This window comes from Bactrocera oleae, chromosome 2 (assembly GCF_042242935.1).
Source record: "Bactrocera oleae isolate idBacOlea1 chromosome 2, idBacOlea1, whole genome shotgun sequence".
NCBI lineage: Eukaryota > Metazoa > Arthropoda > Insecta > Diptera > Tephritidae > Bactrocera > Bactrocera oleae.
In genome coordinates, this window is record NC_091536.1 from 46,651,690 (window position 1) to 46,677,649 (window position 25,960).

At 32.7% G+C, this 25,960-nt stretch overlaps 1 pseudogene; it reads right to left on the minus strand.

Moving 5' to 3' along the window:
• LOC138856009 (uncharacterized) overlaps nt 1-25,486 on the minus strand; it is a 61,084-nt pseudogene extending 35,598 nt beyond the window's left edge.
• Between the last annotated feature and the right edge of the window lie 474 nt (nt 25,487-25,960).

Sequence of the window (25,960 nt, forward strand, 5' to 3'; positions counted from 1 at the left end):
GAAATAATGGGATAACGGGAGGATCAGGCCTTTGCAATTGCATTAAATCATGTGGCATCTGGTACTATGACAAATGAGGACATATCACTCATTGAAACTCGAGTAGTTAATTTCGAAGAAATTCCCGATGATGCCATACATTTATTTTGGTCCAATGAAGAGACAAATAATTTCAATGCCCTTAAGCTCAGTCGAATCCCAACAGAAGCTTTCCTTTCAACTGCAAAAGACTCAGTTAAAGGAATTGGTATAAATGAAAATGAGAATATTTTGGAAAGAGTTAAACTTTTCAAAACTTCTGTAACGCAGGGACTGCCCTATGAATTGACACTAAAAACCTCCGAAAAATATATGATTACAGTAAATAAAAACACGTGTAATGGCTTGGTTATTGGGGCAGCTGGACAATTTATGCAAACTGATTTCCATTGTTCTTTTCCAACAATTCTGTGGATTAAACTTTTGGAACCTTCTGTTGGTTTGATAGAACGATCAAAAAAGCCATCATTTTATTCCTCCTAACAAATTTTCTAAATCCGATCCTGTATTTAGGGAACTGAGGTAATTGAACACAAATAAAGCTCTGACAACAAGTTTCAATTTTATGATTTCCCGAACATCAGGACATCAAATTTTGTTCCATAATGTTCAGAGTCTTCACGCTCACAATAATGATATAAAAAGCGACTGTTTGATGCTATCTTCAGATATTTTATGTTTTGTAGAAACTTGGAGTTATCCTTGCGAAAGTTTTGATATACCAGGATTTACTCCAATTATCGAGCTGATTATAGATAGCACGGAAACAAGCTACAGAAATAAACGGGGCATTATAATATTATATATGCAAAGCATAGTATTGCTAGCTCTATAGAATCAAAGGCTGTAAAGAAAATTTATTCAGGACGCATAATAGTATTTGTGTCCTATTTCGAATTTAAGTTTTCAGACTTAGTGCAATAGTTCTTCATTTTTTCAAATATAATCGAATTGGAATGGTATAGCAATTTTGACAGTAGTTTTTAATACAATTTTAAGAAAAATATGTAAAAAATATAATTAAGAAAATTTAAATTAGTATAATTTGCTTTTATATAAGACATTATTGTATTTTATAAATATATGAAAGAAATTAAATAGTATAAGGAAAAAATAAATATAATTTGGATATATGTATAAGAATCTCTATAAAAATTTATGTTAAATATTGTAAATATTATCTACAAATTAATATAATAATATAATTTTTAAAATTGTTAATATTTATTATTTTTAAACGAAACATGTATAATAATATCGATATAATAAATAAAAAATGTTATTCATTGTCCAAAAACGATTTCTTTTCATACTCCTCAATACTGTTGTAATTCATTCTATATAAATTCAATTATAAGCCTATACAACGATTTCTTATGATTTGGGTAAATTTAGTATACAAATTGCTTAAATTAATTTCACTGTGAACGAAAATAACTAAGGCAACAGCTCCTACTTCTAGTTTTTAAAATATATAAAGAAATCTCAAACGAGTATACCACTTGACTTTCCGAGAGTATAAAATGTTCGGTTACATCCGAACTTAGCCCTTCCCTACTTGTTTTTTTTATAATTTTTTGATCCTTTCTAGGAAAGGAAACTCTTTTATTCTGGAGGGTCTGCAGTCAGAATCGCAAAATTGAGTTTGTGTTATAAACCGGAGGGTCTCTCTTTTGGTGGTGAACCAGAGAACTTAGAAGAACGAGAAGGTGCAAATCTAATTTTGTATGATGCTCGATTGAACGGCTAACAAAGTTGAAAAATTCCGATCACGGAGTTCACCATTTTCTGCTGTTATTCAACATAAATGAGACCTTATAACAACTTTCTCTGACAAAATACGTATCTACCAACATAAAGAGAAAAATGAAATTCTTTGAACAAAAAATACAAATCCCACTTCAGATATGCATGATTATTTTTTGCCATATAAACGATTTTTATGATAAAAATTGATAAAATATGATATTTTTGCACAAATGCTACATTGATAAAATGCGAAAGATTATGCGAAAAAAATATATTTTACTTTTTTAATAATTTCAATTGTTACAGAATTAATATTAAATGTATATACATATGTACATCAATATGTTATATTATATAATATAATTATATTATATACTTATTATCAGAGAATGTTAATGAATAGAGAAGGAGCAAATGTTAGCTGTTCTAAAATGTTAATTACGATGAGGGAACATCGAAAACGCACAAGTTCGAAAATAATATTTCACCATCCTGTCAATTTACGCAACGAACTACAGCACTCTCTAAGCAAAATGTATATACATACATATGCACAGATGTTAATTGGTATGCGCATAAACAAAAATTTAAATAATAAAAACGAAAGAAATTGACTTCCGACAAGAAAATATAAATAATGAGGGAAATAATATGAAAATAGAATTAAAATATCATTTGATAAAAAAGAGCTATACAAATAAAAAAAGAGTATATAAAAATATCTGATAGGATTTGAACCAAGGCAAAATATTTCACATTGCAATAAAGAAGTGTGCTATAGATGCAGCACCACAGACGATATTCGAGCAATTATGTCTAATCTGTGAAATCAAACAGCTATTGTTGTTTACTTGCTTCAATGTTCATATGGCTATATGTGAATATTCTTGAAATTGCCTTCCTTCATTCACATGTCCAAATATATTTGCATATATGTACCAATATGTACATATGTATGTATGTTCCTCATTATGTCTATCGTAAAAAATCAAACATTCGCGCAAGTGACAAAAAAACGTGGACCATCATCGGCCAATAATATTCAAGCAAACTCCCGGCATATTTTCTAAGTATTTCATATTACAACGACAACAAATTCATTCATAATATCAGAGAACGTAAATGAATAGAGAAGGAGCAAAAGGAGGCCCCAGCTTCTTTGCATTATGCAAACGCGAGGGGGATGGTAGGATTTTCAGTGATACAAATTGTAAAATTGAAATTTTGCTGATTCTTCAATTTTACTGAAGACATTCAAATTCAATTTCATTCATTTTTATTTTCGCGCATTTGCGGTAGGAATTCTATATAAAAACCAAATGTGGTTTACCAGGCGCACAGAAAAAATAGCGCGGCGCAGAGTTATGAACGAACGCACTTTGCTTTGAAGCAGCGCACGTTCCTTATGAATGAATTTGTTGTCGTTGTAATATGAAATACTTAGAAAATAAGCCGCGAGTTCGCTTGAATATTATTGGCCGATGATGGTGCGTCTACGTTTTTTTTGTCACTTGCGCGAGTGTTTGATTTTTTGCGAAAGACATATTGATGGACATACATATGTACATATGTCTACATATATGCAAATATATTTGGACATGCGAATGAAGGAAGGCAATTTCAAGAATATTCACATATAGACATATGAACATTGAAGCAAGTAAACAACAATAGCTGTTTGAGTTCACAGATTAGACAAATATGTTCTAATATCGTCTGTGGTGCTGCTTGTATAGCACACTTCCTTATTGCAATGAAATGTTTTGCCTAAGTTCAAATCCTATCATATTTTTATATATTATACTATTTTTTATTTTTATAACTCTTTTTTATTAAATGATATTTGAATTCTATTATAGTATTATTTCCCTCATAATTTATATTTTCTTCTCGGAGGTCAATTACTTTCGTTTTTATTATTTCAATTTTTGTTTATGCGCATACCAATGAACATCTGTGCATATGTATGTATATACATTTTGCTTATAGAGTGGTGTAGTTCGTTTCGTACCCTGATAGTTGTGGTGAAATTTTATTTTCCAATTTGCGCGTTTTCGATGTACCTCCATCGTAATTAACATTTTAGTACTGCTAACATTTGCTCCTTCTCTATTCATCAACATTCTCTGATAATATATACACTAAGCCAGCCATTTGCTCCTTCTCTATTCATTAATATTCTGTGACTAAGCACACTCCATGTAGTATTTTTATATGTTTACTTATTATCATTATTTCATAGTTTGTCGATTTATCCCATTTTATCTAAATGCGAAGCTATGAAAATGCAGCCCGATCGGTAATCGCAATATTTCAAAAGAGCATAAGTCAACTTTCAATAGCAAACCACTGCAAAAAGGACAAACGAGACAACATAGCCGATCGACATTGTCGTAAAATTGTCGATTGAAACAAATTTTGTCAACTCCGCCAGATGCGCAAAATTCGGCGTCAATATGTATGCGAGCTCATCTGTATATATGCATGTTTGTCGACAAAGTCGTCATTTGGTTTTTTTCAACAACACAATGTCTGCGCGAACTCGCCGCTATTTCGTTGGCTTGCCACCATGCACATAGGCGTGTCAAGTGAGGGCTCATAATATATTATTATATTATGTTGCTTAATGAGTATTGAAAAATACTGATGCATAAATGACTTATTTTCGTAATATAATAATAATAATCGTAAAAATATAAATACAAATAAATGCATACCTATAATCGTTTTTAAACTACATTCGATAAATAAAATATATATCTGAAATAATTATGTGGCAGAGCGCCCCTGACCCCTTCTTGCTTGCGATCGTTCAACTTGTTTCTCGCAAAAAGCAAAAAGTGTTGACAAAAGTCATTGCTTTTGCAAGGCAAGAAGAAGCTAGCATCAGCGTACGTGTATTTAAGAATGTATGTGTGATTATCACATTTGTGTAAATACGCATAATAAGGAAATATTCAATAAACCTACACATATGAACATATTTTCCTGATATATTTTAATTATATCAGGAAGTAAAATATGCTATTAATGTAGTTGAGTTATGATATGCTTAGATTCCAATTAATAAAATAAAAAATTAAATAAAATTTCAGTTTCATAAGTTTTAGGATTCGAACGTATAAGTTCGTATTCGGATTGTACTTAACCCCTTCCGGCTTACGACCTCAGCCACCCCAAAGTGGAAACGCGGCCGCATAGCCACCGTTCCATTGTTATCCTTTTCGCATATTGTGTGGTGTATTTTTATACTCTCGCAACCTGTTGCTACAGAGTATAATAGTTTTGTTCACCTAACGGTTGTTTGTATCACCTAAACCTAATCGAGTTAGATATAGGGTTATATATATATAAATGATCAGGATGAAGAGACGAGTTGAAATCCGGGTGACTGTCTGTCCGTCCGTCCGTCCGTCCGTCCGTGCAAGCTCTAACTTGACTAAAAATTGAGATATCTTTATGAAACTTGGTAGACATGTTTCTTGGTACCGTGAGACGGTTGGTATTGCAGATGGGCGTAATCGGACCACTGCCACGCCCACAAAACAACATTAATCAAAAACAAATAACTTGCCATAACTAAGCTCCGCAATAAGATACAAGACTGTTATTTGGTACACAGGATAACATTAGGAAGGGGCATCTGCAGTTAAAACTTTTTTTTAAAAATTGGGCGTGGTCCCGCCTCTAATAGGTTTAATGTGCAAATCTCCTAAACCGCTAACGCTATAATAACAAAATTCACTAGAACCAAATGTTTTTAGCACTTTTATTGACGGTGTGAAAATAGTTGAAATCGGGTGGCAACTCCGCCCACTCCCCATATAACGGTACTGTTAAAAACTACTAAAAGCGCGATAAATCAAGCACTAAACACGCCAGAGACATTAAATTTTATCTCTGAGATGGTATAAATTGGCTTTATAGGAACCGCGTTCAAAATTATTCAGTGGGCGTGGCACAGCCCACTTTTAGGTGAAAACCCATATCTTGAGATCTGCTCAACCGATTTCAACCAAATTCGGTGCATAACGTTCTTTTCATGTTTCTATGTCATAGTGCGAAAATGGGCGAAATCAGACTACAACCACGCTTACTTCCCATGTAACACTATTTTCAATTCCATCTGATTCTTTCACTTTCCACTATGCAAATCAGGTAACAATGATTATATCGGGGTAAAACTTTGCGTGAATAATGCAATTAAAGTATGCCACCTTGCGGCCAAAAATTGTCTAAATCGAACCAAAACTGTTCAAACCCCTAAGTACTAAATATGTGGACCCCAGTGCCTATAGTTGACCTTCTACCGAAAATATCAGTCAATCCACAAAGAAATCTCAAACGAGTATACCATTTGACTTTGCGAGAGTATAAAATGTTCGGTTACATCCGAACTTAGCCCTTCCTTACTTGTTCTTTTTTTAAGATATATTTTTCGATGTTCCCTCATCTGGAATTACAAATCAGTACTCAAAAAGATTTCATTTAACATTTGCTCCTTCTCTATTCATTTACGTTCTCTGATATTATCACTTATCAATAAATACATGTGCGCGCACTGTAATAATAATAAGTAATGCATACGCAAATCTACATACATATATACATATATATGCGTACAAATGTTATTATGTGAGCCAATTGAAAAAATACAAACAGTGTTGTACAAAACAACAATTCTCTCAAATAGCATGAGCAGCGTCAGAAATCAATATGGCAGCCAAATTCACAAATCCTAAATTTGTAGTATATCACACAACAACAACATTTTCATTCATGAACGCTGGCGCACGTGCATTAAGCTAAGTCGTTTCATTCATAAAAGCAAACGCCTTACACATCTCCCCGAGCATGCGCTTGCCAACAAGCTTCTTTTCGCTTTTTTGTGTTCCGTCTAGAAGGGAAAAGTGACAACCCTGCAAGCCCACAAAGCACAGGAAAAAGGGACAAAAGTGGCTACAAAGCTATTGTCGATTTAAAATATTTACAATTCTAAAATATTTTTCCGTGACTCGCAAAAATCTGCGTCACTATGTATGCATGCTCATATATTGACATACATATTTACGATGAATTGTTGACAAAGCTTTTAGAGCGGCAAGGGAAGCGGTGACAATCGGCGAGTGTTCGCGTATTTTCGGCACATCTCGGATTTTCTACCAACAACACAATGTTGTGACGCTTTGCCGTCGCGTCAGCCCTTCGACAGATTGACTCTTTCTAATAAAAGCAAAAAGCGTGAGCTTCGATCATTGGTTGACCGTGTCAACGGAGATTTCACATGAAGTAATGAGTGTTCATATCTACATACATATGTTGTTTGTAGACAAATTTACAAATATTTTTATACTCTCGCAACCTGTTGCTACAGAGTATAATAGTTTTGTTCACCTAACGGTTGTTTGTATCACCTAAAACTAATCGAGTTAGATATAGGGTTATATATATATAAATGATCAGGATGAAGAGACGACTTGCAATCCGGGTGACTGTCTGTCCGTCCGTCCGTCCGTCCGTCCGTGCAAGCTCTAACTTGAGTAAAAATTGAGATATCTTTATGAAACTTGGTAGACGTGTTTCTTGGTACCGTGAGACGGTTGGTATTGCAGATGGGCGTAATCGGACCACTGCCACGCCCACAAAACGCCATTAATCAAAAACAAATAGCTTGCCATAACTAAGCTCCGCAATAAGATACAAGACTGTTATTTGGTACACAGGATCACATTAGGGAGGGGCATCTGCAGTTAAAACTTTTTTTTAAAAAGTGGGCGTGGTCCCGCCTCTAATAGGTTTAATGTACATATCTCCTAAACCGCTAATGCTATAATAACAAAATTCACCAGAAGCAAATGTTTTTAGCACTTCTATTGACGGTGTGAAAATAATTGAAATCGGGTGGCAACTCCGCCCACTCCCCATATAACGGTACTGTTAAAAACTACTAAAAGCGCGATAAATCAAGCACTAAACACGCCAGAGACATTAAATTTTATCTCTGAGATGGTATAAGATGACTTAATAGGAACCGCGTTCAAAATTAGTCAGTGGGCGTGGCACAGCCCACTTTTAGGTGAAAACCCATATCTTGAGATCTGCTCAACCGATTTCAACCAAATTCGGTGCATAACGTTCTTTTCATGTTTCTATGTCATAGTGCGAAAACGGGCGAAATCGGATTACAACCACGCCTATTTCCCATAAAACATCATTTTAAATTCCATCTGATTTTTTCACTTTCCAGTATGCTAATCAAGCAACAATGATTATATCGGCTTAAAAGTATGCCACCTTATGACCAAAAATTATCTAAATTGAACATAAACTGTTCAAACCCCTAAGTACTAAATATGTGGACCCCAGTGCCTATTTCAATTCCATCTGATTCTTTCACTTTCCACTATGCAAATCAGGTAACAATGATTATATCGGGGTAAAACTTTGCGTGAATAATGCAATTAAAGTATGCCACCTTGCGGCCAAAAATTGTCTAAATCGAACCAAAACTGTTCAAACCCCTAAGTACTAAATATGTGGAACCCAGTGCCTATAGTTGACCTTCTACCGAAAATATCAGTCAATCCACAAAGAAATCTCAAACGAGTATACCATTTGCCTTTGCGAGAGTATAAAATGTTCGGTTACATCCGAACTTAGCCCTTCCTTACTGGTTATTTCATATTTCTTTACATCTACACATGATTCCCAAAATGCCGACGGCAAAACACAATTTTGTACTTTTATGACTCCATAATAGTGCGAAGTACATGAATTATTTTAAGAAATATATCTAAATACTTTATTAGTAAGAATTTAAAAGTATATAAAGTATGATATATTTCTCATAAGAAGCAACACTTCAAGCTCTTAAGCTGTAATTTTATAGCTGTGTACATTTGTGTTTTTATTTAAAAAAATTCTTGAAGTTTAATTGATTTTTATTACCGTGTTAATACAAATTTTTAGTGATTAAACTCTCAGTTTCATGATAAGTATTAAATGTTCTGTTTTGTGCGGTATTAAAAAGTATTAAAAAGTTTAAACTTTCCAATTTTTGGTGCCGAGTCAGCCTTTTGTTTCATATTATTCTATTTTCTCACTTTGTTTATCTTATTTACTTCTTTATTCACAGCTGTGTTGCGTTTAGCTTTTTATTTGTTACAGTGCTTCTAAAACTGCTCGCTATATTGCTTCTTCAAATTGTCTTGGTTTTAAACTTTGATAAAAAAAAATTGTTCTTAATTGAATTTATTATTATTAATATTTTATTAACACACTAATTTATTATTTATCTATTAAATTTTGTTCTACCTACTCTTTTATTTGATCTTCATTCTTGTGGTTTATTATGTCTTGTAACTTCCCCAATTGTATTATTAAAGGCGAGTCAGATCGCTACGTTTCATGCTGGCTTTGTGATGGGCTTGCCCATATTAAATGTGCTGGACTGACTGGTAGAATCTTAGATTCTATTATCGACTGTAAGGGATTGCTTTGGTCCTGTTTAAATTGTAGATCTATTGAAATCGATCTATTTAAAGTTTATAGGGAGACACGCAATGGCTTTAACGAAATCGGTCGTGATCTTGTAACCCTCACTGAAAAATTTAGGCACTATGAAAAATTGTTCAAATCTTTTAAGTGCCTGAATGATTCTCACGAATCCTCTAAACCTGCTCCTAAGCGTAAACGTCCTTCCGATGAAGTAACACTTAGTTCTTCTGTTCAGAAAAGAACGTCTCCTCCCAATGACCTAATAAATCTCTCTTCTCCTTGCCCTTAAGGTGATAAGCCGTCAACTTCCAAAGAGCTCAATTCCCCAAAAGCTCTATCTAATAGTAATAAGTGTCTCACAATTCCAGAGGCTAGCCCTATTAACTTAGTAGTTAATAACTTGATAGTTATTCCACCTAAAAAGTCTATATTTATTTCGAGACTTGCCAAAGATACCTTGGTGGAGGCCATTAAATCTTACATTTCGTCACGTTTAAAAATCGATGATATCAATATACGTAAATTTAACTTCAATTATGATAGAAGTATATCATCGTTTAAAATAGACGTATCTCTTGAAACATTCAAAAAGATCTTAGATAGTTCATTCTGGCCACCTGGGACTTTTGTACGCGAATTTAAACCTAAACTTAGAAGTCAAACTGAGGAAAACATTGTTAAATTACCAAAAGCAACCACCGATATAAAAAACTGATTGGTAGAAATTCGCTAAGCATTTATTATCAAAATGTTAGAGGTCTTAATACAAAATTAACTGAGTTGTATTTGAACAGTTCCAATTTTAATTTCCATATAATTGGATTTACAGAAACTTGGTTAAAACCTCACATTTTTGATAATGAGATTTTAAACAGCGAATTTCAAATTTTTAGATGTGATCGACTGAACAGAATCGGTGGAGGTGTTCTATTTGCCGTGCATTCCTCTATCCCATCTGAAAATATTCTTGTTCCAGGGACCGACTCATTTGAATTTAAATGTATTAGAGTATACGTTAATAGTTGCTTTATTTATTTAACCCTATCTTATATACCACCCCATTCGGACTTATCTGTATACATGCAGCATGCTTCTTTAATAAATAGTGCTACCTCGATGGCAAATAATGCAGATTCAATAATTGTATTAGGTGATGTCAATTTACCGTGTGCTTCGTGGAAACCTTTCGATGACTATATCGTGCCGATTTGCAATCGGTCATGTCTTAATGAGTTTTCCGAAAAAATATCCGAGTTGGGTCTGAACCAAATTAATTTGATTCCGAATAAATTTGGTAAATGCTTAGATTTAGTATACGTTGATACCTCTGCAAAGTGTTCCGTTATTCAGAGTAATCCTCTAGTTCTACCAGAGGACTCATATCATCCTGCTTTGGAAATATCTGTCGAAATCTCAGGCATTGTACGGGATAATAATCATCAAACTTCGTGCTTCTATACTCGGTTTAACTTTGCAAAAGCTAATTTAAAAAAATTAAATACAGAACTTTCTACAATAACATGGCCTAATTATAATGGTGACATTGAATTGAGTGTCTCTCATTTTAATAACATTATTATGAAATTATTTGAAAAGTATGTTCCAATAGTAACTGTTAATAAAAGCAAAAGTATAAGTCTGTGGTTTTCGAAAGAGTTATATAAATTGAAAAACAGAAAAACTCGAGCCTTTAAACATTTTAAAAAAACCGGTTCACTTGTCGACTATTCTAAATATTCTCTATTGCGTCGACAATATTTTGACCTAAACAAAAAATGTTATAATAATTGCTTAAATAAAGTAAAAAAAAATATTGTAAGTAATCCAAAATCGTTTTATGATTTCGTCAACTCCAAACGCAGGATTTCCAAATTTCCGTCCGCGATGAAATACAAATCTATCATTTCAAGTGACAATGATATTATATCCAATATGTTTGCAGAATTTTTCAAGTCAAACTACTGTAATAATTCTTCCAAAACTTTTTCTTATCAGCAAGTGCTGTGTTCGAATACTTTAATTAACGCTCCAATTATTTCTGAAGAAGACGTCCTATTTAATTTAAATAAGTTAAAACCATCTTTTAGTTATGGCCCAGACATGATACCCTCATGCTTCCTAAAAAATAGTGCCAAATATATTTACTTGCCTTTGACAAGGATATTTAATTCCTCTCTTAAACACGGTATATTTCCTTCAATATGGAAACAGTCATTTATGATCCCTTTGCATAAAAGTGGATTTAGATACAACATTGAAAACTATAGAGGTATCGCAAAACTATCAGTTATACCTAAACTTTTTGAAACTATCATCACTGACCATATAACCTTTTCGATTTCTCCGTTAATTTCCTCATCTCAGCATGGATTTCGTAAAGGGAACTCGACTATAACAAACTTACTTGAATTTGTAAACCATGTATCATTGGGTTTTAGGGAACATAAGCATACGGATGTTATATACACAGACTTTAGCAAAGCTTTCGATAAAGTAAATATCTCGATTCTCATACATAAACTTGATCTGCTGGGCTTTCAGCCAAGATTCCTTCAATGGGTATCTTCCTATCTTTATAATAGAACACAACGAGTGATATTTGAGAATACACCTTCAGATACAATTAATGTTTCTGCTGGTGTTCCGCAAGGTAGTCATCTTGGCCCGATTCTGTTCTTGTTGTTTATTAACGATATCTCTTCAGTAATAGAATTCTCAAAAATTCTATTATACGCTGACGATTTAAAGCTTTTTAAATCATACACTTCAACTGAGGAAAGGTGTCTGTTGCAAACAGACTTAAACAATTTGGTTGCATGGTGTGATAGAAATGATTTGCCATTGAATCTCAATAAATGTAAGACGATGTGCTTTTCCCGTAGATCTGTGCACCCCTCTTCTTATGTAATAAAACACCATATTCTAGAGCAAGTTTTAAACTATGTTGATTTGGGAGTTAATATGGACCCTAAGCTTAATTTCAGTCTTCATATTGATACCATGGTCTTGAAAGCAAAAGCTGTCCTCAGTTTTGTTAAACGTTGGTCTAAAGAATTTAGAGATCCGTATATTACTAAAACACTTTATACAACTTTGGTTAGACCTATATTGGAATATGGCTCTGTGGTATGGAACCCTAGCTACCAAATCCATTTTGACAAGTAAGAGTCGGTTCAAAAACAATGTTTACTTTTCGCCTTAGCGCATTTCTGATGGGATGCTAGGGTAAGTCTACCTCCATACACTAGTCGTTTAAAACTTATTAATCTACCTACACTTTCTAGTCGTAGGGAAATGCTTAGCATAATATTCTTAGTGAAACTTTTGAATGGAACTGTTTGCAGTTCTTTTCTCCTGTCTGAAATTAAATTTAATATCCCGGTTCGCCTTTCGAGGCAGTTTAGACCTTTACTGCTAAAATCCTGTAGATCAAATTTTGAACTAAACGAGCCATTTCGCCGTATATGTCATGATTTTAATTCTCATTCCAGCACATTTGACTTATCTGACTCACTTTTCAAAATTAAAAAGACTTTATTGTTTTCTCTTAATAAATGAATATGTAACAATTTATTATATTGTAACTTTAGATCTTAGCTGTTGAAATTTTTGTTTCTGTAGCTGAGCAGTTTTAGATCTCAACACTTAAAAAACTCTCTTGCCTTTTCTGACTCGGCTAATTCCGCACGTATGCGGATTGCGCCCCTCGCGTCGGTTGGGCGGGAGGAGGGTAATCGTTGGGTTATTATAATAAAGTAAAAATGAATTAACATAAAATAATTTAAAAATAATAAATAATAGTTCAATAAAAGAGAATATATGTATTTCAAATGGCATATCAATATTCCCAGTTTGGCATACATATTATAAGAGAACGTAAATGAATAGAGAAGGAGCAAATGTTAAATGAACTCATTTTGAGTACTAATTTGTAATTCCAGATGAGGGAACATCGAAAAATATAACTTCGAAAAAGAAATATACACCACGCAATGTGCGAAATGCTATAAATAGATACAACGATTTATTATCATTTAGATTTATGTTTTCAATTTCTATGATATGACAAATTTGTAACTATGAAAAGCTTTCTGAATTAAAAATCTGTATTATCGGTAAAAACCCCAGAATTCATAATAAAATAAGAATTTAATAGGCAATTTTTCCAACTTATGTATGTGCGTTGCGTGAGTAATTGCTTATTGAGGAAAGGATAACAACAACGGTAGCCGCAGGTTTCGACTTTTGTGGTGGCTTGGGTCGTAAGCGTGAAGGAGTTAATCATCAATCTCATTCCGAATGCGAGCATATAAGTTCGAATCCTAAAACTCATGTAAATTATATTTAAATAAATTTTTTTATTTTATTAATTGGAGTCTAAGCACATCATAATTCAATTACTTTAATAACATACATATTTTACTTCCTGATATAATTAAAATATATCAGGAAAATATGTTCATATGTTTAGGTTTATTGAATATTTCCTTATTATGCGTATTTACACAAATGTGATAATCACATATACATTCTTAAATTCTTGCTTCTTCTTGCCGCGCACAACAAAGACTTTTCTCTACACTGTTTGCTTTTTGCGAGTTGAACGATTGTTGGCCAGGAGGGATTGGGGCGCACCGCCACATAATTATTTCAGATATATATTTTATTTATCGAATTCAGTTTAAAAACGATTATAGGTATGAATTTATGTGTATTTATATTTTTACGTATATTATTATTATATTACGAAAATAATTCATAAATGCATCAGTATATTTCAATACATATTAAGCAACATATTAATATATTATGAGCCCTCACTTGACACGCCTATGTGCATGGTGACAAGCCAACGACGTAACGGCGGGTTGCGCAATTTTACTGAAGACATTCAAATTCAATTTCATTCATTTTTATTTTCGCGCATTTGCGGTAGGAATTCTATATGAAAACCAAATGTGGTTTACCAGGCGCACAGAAAAAATAGAGCGGCGCATAATTATGAATGAACGCACTTTGCTTTGAAGCAGACGCACGTTCCTTATGAATGAATTTGTTGTCGTTGTAATATGAAATACTTAGAAAATATGCCGGGAGTTTGCTTGAATATTATTGGCCGATGATAGTGCGTCCACGTTTTTTTGTCTCTTGCGCGAATGTTTGATTTTTTACGAAAGTCATAATGAGGAACATACATACATAAGTACGTATGTGTACATATATGCAAATATATTTGGACATGCGAATGAAGGAAGGCAATTTCAAGAATATTCACATATAGACATATGAACATTTGAAGCAAGTAAACAACAATAGCTGTTTGAGTTCACAGATTAGACAAAATTGCTCGAATATCGTCTGTGGTGCTGCATCTATAGCACACTTCTTTATTGCAATGTGAAATATTTTGCCTAAGTTTAAAGCCTATCAGATATTTTTATATACTCTTTTTTTATTTTTATAACCCTTTTTTATTAAATGATATTTTAGTTCTATTTTCATATTATTTCCCTCATTATTTATATTTTCTTGTCAGAAATCCATTTCTTTCGTTTTTATTATTTAAATTTTTGTTTATACGCATACCAAAGAACATCTGTGCATATGTATGTATATACATTTTGCTTAGAGAGTGCTGTAGTTCGTTGCGTAAATTGACAGGATGGTGAAATATTATTTTCGAATTTGTGCGTTTTCGATGTTCCCTCATCGTAATTAACATTTTAGAACAGCTAATATTTGCTCCTTCTCTATTCATTGACGTTTTCTGCGTTCTCTATTCATTAGCATTCTCTGGTATTTCTTTCTTTTTCTAGGATATCACTTAACAACACATGCCCCACGTTGTTGGGCGCCAATTAACTTCCTTCGTTTAGGAAGTGTTAAAAAAATATAGTTTTCCGCAAACGCGCGGAAGAATTTAAATATGATAGTTTGAGTGATCCTGATGGATAACTGATCTCTTTATTTCAATTTACTCTTATTTATACAAATTTCTTATTTGCTTAATTCTTACAATACTTGTAAGTGTCAGTTCCATTATTCGCTTATTCAGTAAATGGCTTTATTGTTTACATTTTGTGGGTGGTCTTAGCTTAATGAAAAAGAATATTGATTACTTAAATAAGAAAAAATGCTTATTAAGAAGCTGTATTATTGCTAAGTGCAAAGAACCAGTTTTGTTTATAATTAGCGTAAAGGAACTGTGTGGAGTTGCTGCCGTTAACTCGCCCTCTCTAAGATGAATCGTCCCCGATTAAATATCATTTTTCGATAGGTTATTTATTTTATCCAAAATAGCGTTATATGATATTTTTTGAGATTCCAAATTTCTTTTAATTTAGAAGTTTTATAAGATTTTTTAAATTTTACAATCCTATAAATTATGTACATTATTAACAAAATTACAAGTATGTACCATAAAAATGAATGATGTTTAAAAACTTTCATTCGTTCAGCTAAAATATTTATGTTTTCAAGTTTCATTTCTTTATTTTTATACTCTCGCAACATGTTGCTACAGAGTTTAATAGTTTTGTTCACCTAACTATTGTTTGTATCACCTAAAACTAATCGAGTTAGATATAAGGTTGTATAAAGCTAAGTATAATAACAAATTTCACTGAAAACAAATGTTTTAAGCACCTCTATCGACAGTTTAAAACTGGGTGAAATCGGGTGACAACCCCGCCCAATCCCCACATAACGGTACTGTCAAAAACTACTAAAAGCTATACATCAAGCACGAAACACGCCAGAGACATTAAATTTTATCTCCGCGTTGGTAGGAGATGACTTTATAGGAACCGCGTTAAAAATTAGACAGTGGGCGTAGTACAGCCCACTTTTAGGTGAAACCCCATATCTTGAGATCTGCTTAACCGATTTCAGCCAAATTCGGTACATTCTTCTCATATCTCTATGTTATAGTGCGAAAATGGGCGAAATCGGACTACAATCATGCCTATTTCCCCATATAACACCATTTTCAATTCCATCTGCTTTTTTCACTTTCCACTATGCATATCAAGCAACAATGACTATATCGGGGCAAAACTTTGCGTGAATAATACGTTTAAAGTATGCCACCTTGTGACCAAAAATTGTCTAAATCGAACCGAAACTGTTCAATCCCCTAAGTACTAAATACGTGAACCCCAGTGAATATAGTTGACCTTCTATCGAGAATATCAGTCAATCCACAAAGAAATCTCAAACGGGTATACCATTTGACTTTGCTAGAGTATACAATGTTCGGTTACATCCGAGCTCAGCCCTTCCTTACTTGTTTTATATTTCGCTTTTGTTAATAACTACATTATATACGAAGGAGGAATATATTAAATTTTTAACTCGGGTATTCTCCTTTTATGAATTGTTTTTATATAACTTACATACTTATGTATAGGTATATGCACTAATAGAAAACGAAACTATGTACTTCGCGAAAATTATGTAATGAACGGTATTGCAATATTGCTTAGAATATTATTTAAGGAGAAGAATTTTGCAAATTAAGTTAGTCTAATAACTGACCACACATAGCATCATTACTCGGCCCTTTGTATTTTATCGCTGTTACAACTTCGCTTAAATATTTCGATTTTTCGATATTTGCGCGGCTACAAAAAAAGCTTTGTAGCCCTACAATGATTTTTATTAAATAATCCGCGTTTTATTTACCGAACCGTATTTATGCGAAATGTTCCGATTGGTTTTCTTATAGTTGTACCAGAGAATGTTAATGAATAGAGAAGGAGCAAATGTTAAATGAAATCTTTTTGAGTACTAATTTGTAATTCCACATGAGGGAACATCGAAAAATATAACTTAGAAAAAGAAAAAATGCTATAAATAGACACAACGAATATTCCTAACTGAAATATTGTTGCGCATACCTATTTAGATTTATGTTTTCAATTTCTATGAAATGACAAAATTTATAATTATGAAAAGCCTTCTGAATTAAAAAGCTGTATTACCGGCAAAAACCCCAGAGTTTATAATAAAATAACCATTTTATAGGCAATTTTTCCAACTTATGTATGTGCGTTGCGTGAGGATAACAATAAAAGGATGGCTAAGCGGCCGCGTTTCGACTTTTGTGGTGGCTGAGGTCGTAAGCGGGAAGGGGTTAAGCACAATCCGAATACGAGCCTATACGTTTGAATCCTAAAACTCATGTAAATAAAATTTTATTTAATTTTTTTATTTTAAAAATTGGAATCTAAGCATATCATAATTCAATTACATTAATATAATAATAAATAAAATATATCAAGAAAATATGTTCATATGTTTAGGTTTATTGAGTATTTCCTTATTATGCGTATTTACACAAATGTGATAATCACACATACATTCTTAAATACACGTACGCTGATGCTAGCTTCTTCTTGCCTTGCAAAAGCAATGACTTTTGTCAACACTTTTTCTTTTTGCGAGAAACAAGTTGAACGATCGCAAGCAAGAAGGGGTCAGGGGCGCACTGCCACATAATTATTTCAGATATATATTTTATTTATCGAATTTAGTTTAAAAACGATTATAGGTATGCATTTATTTGTATTTATATTTTTACGATTATTATTATTATATTACGAAAATAAGTCATTTATGCATCAGTATTTTTCAATACTCATTAAGCAACATAATAATATATTATGAGCCCTCACTTGACACGCCTATGTGCATGGTGGCAAGCCAACGAAATAACGGCGAGTACGCGCAGACATTGTGTTGTTGAAAAAAACCAAATGACGACTTTGTCGACAAACATACATATATACAGATGAGCTCGCATACATATTGACGCCGAATTTTGCGCATCTGGCGGAGTTGACAAAATTTGTTTAAATCGACAATTTTACGACAATGTCGATCGGCTATGTTGTCTCGTTTGTCCTTTTTGCAGTGGTTTACAATTGAAAGTTGACTTATGCTCTTTTGAAATTGATTACCGATCGGGCTGCATTTTCATAGCTTCGCATTTAGATAAAATGGGATAAATCGACAAACTATGAAATAATGATAATAAGTAAACATATAAAAGTACTACATGGAGTGTGCTTAGTGTATATATTATGAATGAATTTGTTGTCGTTGTAATATGAAATACTTAGAAAATATGCCGGGAGTTTGCTTGAATATTATTGGCCGATGATGGTGCGTCCACGTTTTTTTGTCACTTGCGCGAATGTTTGATTTTTTACGAAAGACATAATGAGGAACATACATACGCATATGTACATATGTGTACATATATGCAAATATATTTGGACATGCGAATGAAGGAAGGCAATTTCAAGAATATTCACATATAAACATATGAACATTGAAGCAAGTAAACAACAATAGCTGTTTGAGTTCACAGATTAGACAAAAATGCTCGAATGTTGTCTGTGGTGCTGCTTCTATAGCAGACTTCTTTATTGCAACGTGAAATATTTTGCCTTAGTTCAAATCCTATCAGATATTTTTTTATACTCTTTTTTTATTTGTATAGCTCTTTTTTATCAAATGATATTTTAATTCTATTTTCATATTATTTCCCTCATTATTTATATTTTCTTGTCGGAAGTCAATTATTTTCGTTTTTATTATTTCAATTTTTGTCTATGCGCATATCAGAGAACATCTGTGCATATGTATGTACATATATACATTTTGCTTATAGAGTGGTGTAGTTCGTTGCGTAAATTGATAATTGTGGTGACATTTTATTTTCGAACTTGCGCGTCTTCGATGTTCCCTCATTGTAATTAACATTTTAGAACAGCTAACATATTCTCCTTCTCTATTCATTTACATTCTCTGGTTGTACCGTATGTACATATACTTGTATAGGGTATATAAATATTAGCGGATTGTATACTGTATCAGAGAATGTTAATGAATATTCAATTACATTCTCTGCTATACTATGTTCGCACCGAATTGAAATCCTCTTGAAAAAATTTGTGGATTGTGGAACCAAAGTCGTTCTGAACGACATTGTGTGTTTTCGATGAGTTTTTATTGACAGTTCACACATCTATTTGTTTACATTTGTTATGTACCCTACAAGAACAGTGACGGTCATCTGATGCGTAATATGACAGTCAAAGCAGAAAAATTTTTGTCAGCGCGCAGAACAACGTTTCTATCATTTTCTTAAGATCCTTGTTTTTTTTTTGTTTGTTTGTTTTGTTGTTTCTGAATCATTGCTGACCATAAATCCGTCATAGCTGAAAATTGTCAGTTATGACTGAAACGCTATCAGAAGTGAAAAATTATTTTGCGCAGTAGATAATATAATTTTTATTCGGTTTAAAATATTTTACAATTTTAAAATATTTTTCCGTGAGTCGCAAAAATCTTCGTCAATATGTATGCATGCTCATATATAAACATACATATTTACGATGATTTGTGGGCAAAGCTGTTAGAGCGGCAAGGGAAGCGGTGACAATCGGCGAACGTTCGTTTATTTTTCGGTACATCTCGGATTTTCTATCAACAGCATGTTGTGACGTTTTGTCGTCGCTTCAGTCCTTGGACAGATTGACTTTTGACATAAAAGCAAAAAACGTAAGCTCCGGTTATTGGTTGACCGTGTCAACGGAGATTTCACAAGAAGTAATGAGTGTACATATCTACATACATATGTTGTTTGTAGACAAATTTACAAATATTTTTATTTCATATTTCTTTACATTTACACATGATATCAAAATGCCAACGGTAAAACACAATTCTGTACTTTTATGACTCCATAATAGTGCGAAGTACATGAATTATTTTAAGAAATATATCAAAATACTTTATTAGTAAGAATTTAAAAGTATTTTGATATATTTCTCATAATAAAGTAAAAATGAAATAACATAAAATAATTTAAAAATAATAAATAATAGTTCAATAAAAGGGAATATATTTCAAATGGCATATCAATATGCCCAGTTTGGCATATTATAAGAGAGAGAAAATGTTAAATGAACTCTTTTTGAGTACTAATTTGTAATTCCAGATGAGGGAACATCGAAAAATATAACTTCGAAAAAGAAATATACACCATTCAATGTGCGAAATGCTATAAATAGACACATCGATTTATTATCATTTAGATTTATGTTTTCAATTTCTATGATATGACAAATTTATAACTATGAAAAGCTTTCTGAACTAAAAATGTGTATTGTCGGTAATAACCCCAGAATTCATAATAACATAAGAATTTAATAGGCAATTTTTCCAACTTATGTATGTGCGTTGCGTGAGTAATTGCTTATTGAGCAAAGGATAACAATAAAACGGTGGCTAAGTGGCCGCGTTTCCACTTTTGTGGTGGCATTGTTGTTGTAGAATGGAATGTGTATAAGGAAGAAACGAAAAAATCCCGTTAGATTTGCAAGATTTAAGCAATTGAACAACCCTTTTTGCTAGAAGCACCAGTCTTTGGCTGTTCATTAAAATAGCAGTGCGTATTATGATAAGCCAAAAAAATTTTGTTAAGACGTTTAATTGATAAAAAGTAAGTGGTTTTGTGTTAGTGACTATTATTAACAATAGAAAACACTAAAATAAATTTATATTTTTTAACTTAGTGGGCAGGGGCAAACATTGTACGCCTGAAAAAAGAAATATTATAGTGCAACTAAGAAACCTGGGAAAAACATATAAAGACATCCAAGAAATATGTGGATGTTCAGCTTAAATGATTCATAATGCTTTAAACTTTAAAAAATGCCTGAAAATCGTGGTATCCAACGTAAAGCCACGCCTCATGAGGCCCGATCTATTGTGCGATATAGCAGGGCGCAGCCTTTTGCATCGTCCAGGAAGATAAAAAATGACTTAAACTTGAATGTTAGTGGCGTTACTATTCGGCGACGTCTTAAATAACAAAATCTCAAAGCGTGCCATCCACGAAAGGTTCCACTGTTAGCCACCAGACATGTCAAAGCACGCTTGGAGTTCGCCAAAAGTCACCTTAATTGGCCCATTACAAAGTGGCGAAATATTTTATGGAGTGACGAAAGTAAAATTGTGTTATTTGTGGAAAGGGCTCCAGACAATATGTCAGACGTCCCCCTAACACAGAGTATGATCCTAGGTACACTTTGAACGCAGTTAAACACGGCGGATTGAGTATTATAGTATGGGCATGTTTTTCTTACAGTGGAGTGGGCCCTATATTCATGATTGATGGGATCATGGATCGATCTGTATATGTTAACATATTAGAAAATGTTATGTTTCCTTATGCCAATTTGGAAATGCCACTAAAATGGACGTTTCAACAAGATAACGACCCCAAACATACAAGCAAACTGGTCAAAAGCTGGATGGCATGAAAGCGGATCGAACTTATGTCATGGCCTGCGCAGTCTCCGGATTTAAATCCAATTGAAAACATATGAGGAGATGTGATAAACGATATGTTGCAAATGCAAATTTAACATCTCGATCATAGCTTTGGGAGGTTGTTCAAAAATCATGGGAGCGGATCCCTGTCAAGCGCTGCCAGGACTTGGTGGATTGTGTGCCTCGCAGATGCCAGGCCGTAATAAAAAATAATGGGTACACGACTAAGTACTAACCCAAGCAAACAAATTAAAATAGTTTTTTGGAGTTCAACAATGTTTTTTTCAAATAATTCCACTGTTTTCATTACTCACTGCTATTTTTATGAACAGCTGTAAACAGCAGTTTTGTGACTCGATTATGGTGTCAAGTACATGAATTATTTTAAAAAATATATCAAAATACTTTATTAGTAATAATTTAAAAGTATTTTGATATATTTCCCATAATGAAGTAAAAAGTAATTAACATAAAATAATTCAAAAAATAAAAATAATAGTTCAATAAAAAGGAAAATATTTCAAATGGCATATAAATATTCCCAGTTTGGCATACATATTACCAGAGAATGTTGATGAATAGAGAAGGAGCAAATGTTAACTGAAAACTTTTTGAGTACTAATTTGTAGTTCCAGATGAGGAAACATCGAAAAATATAACTTCGAAAAAGAAAAATACACCACGCAATGTGCGAAATGCTATAAATAGACACAACGATTATTCCTGAATGAAAAATCGTTGCGCATACCTATTTAGATTTATGTTTTCAATTTCAATGATATGACAAAAATTAAAATTGTGAAAAGCCTTTTGAATTAAAAAGGAGGATTACTGGCAAAAACCCCAGAATTTATAATAAAATAAACTTTTAATAGGCTATTTTTCAAACTTATGTATGTGCGTTGCGTGAGCAATTGCTTATTGAGGAAAGGGTATCAATAAAACGGTGGCTAAGCGGCCGCGTTTCCACTTTTGTGGTGGCTTAGGTCGTAAGCGCGAAGGAGTTAAGCTCATTCCGAATACGAGCATATACGTTCGAATCGTAAAATACATAAAATTAAAATTTAATTTAATTTTTTTATTTTATTAATTGAAATCTAAGCATATCATAATTCAATTACATTAATAGCATATTTAACTTCCTGATATAATTAAAATACATCAGGAGAATATGTTCATATGTTTAGGTTTATTGAATATTTCCTTATTATGCGTATTTACACAAATGTGATAATCACACATACATTCTTAAATACACGTACGCAGATGCTTGCTTCTTCTTGCCCCGCACAAGCAATGACTTTTGTCAACACTTTTTGCTTTTTGCGAGTTGAACGATCGCTGGCAAGGAGGGATTGGGGCGCACTGCCACATAATTATTTCAGATATATATTTTATTTATCGAATTTAGTTTAAAAACGATTATAGGTATGAGTTTATGTGTATTTATATATATATATAATATATATTATAGTACGAAAATAATTCATAAATGCATCAGTATTTTTCAATACAAATTAAGCAACATAATAATATACTAAGAGTCCTCAGTTAGAACGCCTCTGTGTATAGTGGCAAGCCAACGAAATAACGGCGAGTTCGCGCAGACTTTGTGTTGTTGAAAGTAACCAAATGACGATTTTGTCGACAAACATACATATATACATATGAGCTCGCATACATATTGACGCCGAATTTTGCGCATCGTGGCGGAGTTGACAAAATTTGTTTCAATCGACAATTTTACGACAATGTCGATCGGCTATGTTGTCTCGTTTGTCCTTTTTGCAGGGCTTTGCTGTTGAAAATTGACTTATGCTCTTTTGAAATGCTACGATTAACGATTGGTCTGCATTTTCATAACGTCGTTTGTAGATAAAATGGGCAAAATCGACAAACTATTAAAGAATGATAATAAGTAAACATATACAAGCACTATATGTAGTTTGCCTTGAATATATAGAAGTAATAAAGGATTTCATATAAATGGCAATTTTAGATAAATTTTATAATTTAAAACCATATGTAGTATATTAAATTATAATTTAAAACCATATATGAAAATTAAAAAACAAAAATATTAAATCGGCAATGACCCAAGTTGCCATTTTTCTCTTCTGGAGTAAACATCAGAAAATTCTTCAACTTCTGATTTTTAGTATCACCATGAAGAAGCAGCTTTTGGGCAACTTGTAGAATATGCGCGTTCTTATGAATGAATTTGTTGTTGGTATTATTTGAAGGCGTAGATATATGAATGAATTTGTTGTTGGTGTTATTTGAATGCGTAGATATATGAATGAATTTGTTGTTGGTGTTATTTGAATGCGTAGATATATGTATGAATGAATTTGTTCTTTTTGTTTGAATATATGGCATATTGAAGAGCATATGACGTGTGTACATACAAACAGACCTTGACATATTCACGTTTTTATGTATGTAGATATGGATATGCAGGAATGAATTTTTTATTCTTGTAATTATGAATACAAGTATATGGCATATTGAATTGTTTGTATGTATACCTATTTATTATCAAAACCTCAAATATTTAACGAATTAAATGCAAATAAATTAATTTTTTTTTATTCATATTTTATTAATTAATTTATTATTTAATTAAAATAATAGTAAATTATACTTATAGGTATTTCTTAATTATATTAATCTAAATAAAAATCTGAAATGGAAAAATAGAAAACACTGAAAATAAAAAAAAAAACAAATGCATATAAGTAATTTTGTTATTTATATTGTAACGATAAAACAAAAAAATATTTTTAATTGCACACGATTTGCGAATTTGCCTCCTCTTCAACCACAAATTCTCACACGATTTTTTCTATTTACATAGATTTAATCAATAATTCACCTGTTTTATAAAACTAGGCTCATGTGCAATAAAACTAGAAAAACTACACCACAACTAAAACTAATTATAACTAATTTCTACATATAATTTAAATACATTTTTAACTACTTAAACCTTCTAAATTAAACTTATTTACACCTGAAAATATACAAAGAAGAGCTGAATAGAAGAACATCAATGTGGAAGAAAAATGTATAAAATATTAATAAATTTGTATTAAATATGTATGTATATGATACATTACTTACACAAAAAAACACACCTAATACCTATTGCCTTCAATCAATAGAATTTTAGATTAAAATAAGTGCACCATAATCCCTATTTCTTATATATTTAATTTTTTTTGTTTACGTATTTTTCGGCGTTGCACATTATCTTGCCTCTTTTCTTCAGCCAGCCATTTCGCATTTTTATACAACAACACTGTTACTAAGGACTTTAACAGTTGTTGTCGGTGGACCAAGCATTCGCCAGCTTCTAAAAACCATTCTGGAAAAACGTTTTTAGTGCTATCATCTCGATGAGCTCTCGAACTCCATAGTAATGCGCATATTTTCCGAATAGCTCTTTATACCACTTCATCTGTATCTGACAAATTTCGAAAACTCTGTCAGTCGGATTTATTAGTCGCAGATCGGTGCAATCTTTATTCTTAGAGCGAATTAAAGACTCGGAGTGCTTATTTAAATCTCCTTGAGTCTTCAACAGCTCTTTTGCACAGTTATCGCATCTGGACTTGCAGAGAAGTTTTTGGTATATCGAGTATCCAGTGTAATACCGCTGTACTTGAAGCTCCGCAGTATTTTCTTCGGTTTCTGCAAAGTGCTCATCGGGAATGTCAACTATATCAACGGCATGTTGATCGGAATCATCGAGGGAGTTATGATCTTCCTCGCTGATATTCCAATCAAGATTCAGGTCGTCATCGTCTTCGCAGTTTGAGCCTTTATTATTAAATCTGCGTCTCAATATTTTCATTGAGATAAGACGAGCGACTATGAATTTAATATCATAGGCCGATGGATGAGTATTTACCCCCTGACTAGCCCTAATTTTATAAAAAAAGTTTTCTAGCGCGTCTTGGTTTAGTTTTCCTAACAACATAAATTTGACATCTTTGTGATTATCAAAGATTTATTTCGATAAATTTATCATTGCTGTCAGGGTTATGATAAACCCTGAAAAGCATTGAGTATTTATATTGTTAGGAACCTGGATATGCGAAATGAACTGCAGGTGGTCCTTCAGCCTATCAAACTTTGCCGAAGTGTTTCGCCAAATGGGACACCTGAACGGGTTCTTGCTGTGGAGCACCTTACAATCAAGCTCATCGAACAAGTCGTTCATACGTTTTACCAACATTTGTGTCGCTTTGACGCATTTCAATATACATGCATCCGTGCCCAATAATCCCTGCCTGAATGCCATGTCGATGCCAGCTGCTACTGATTT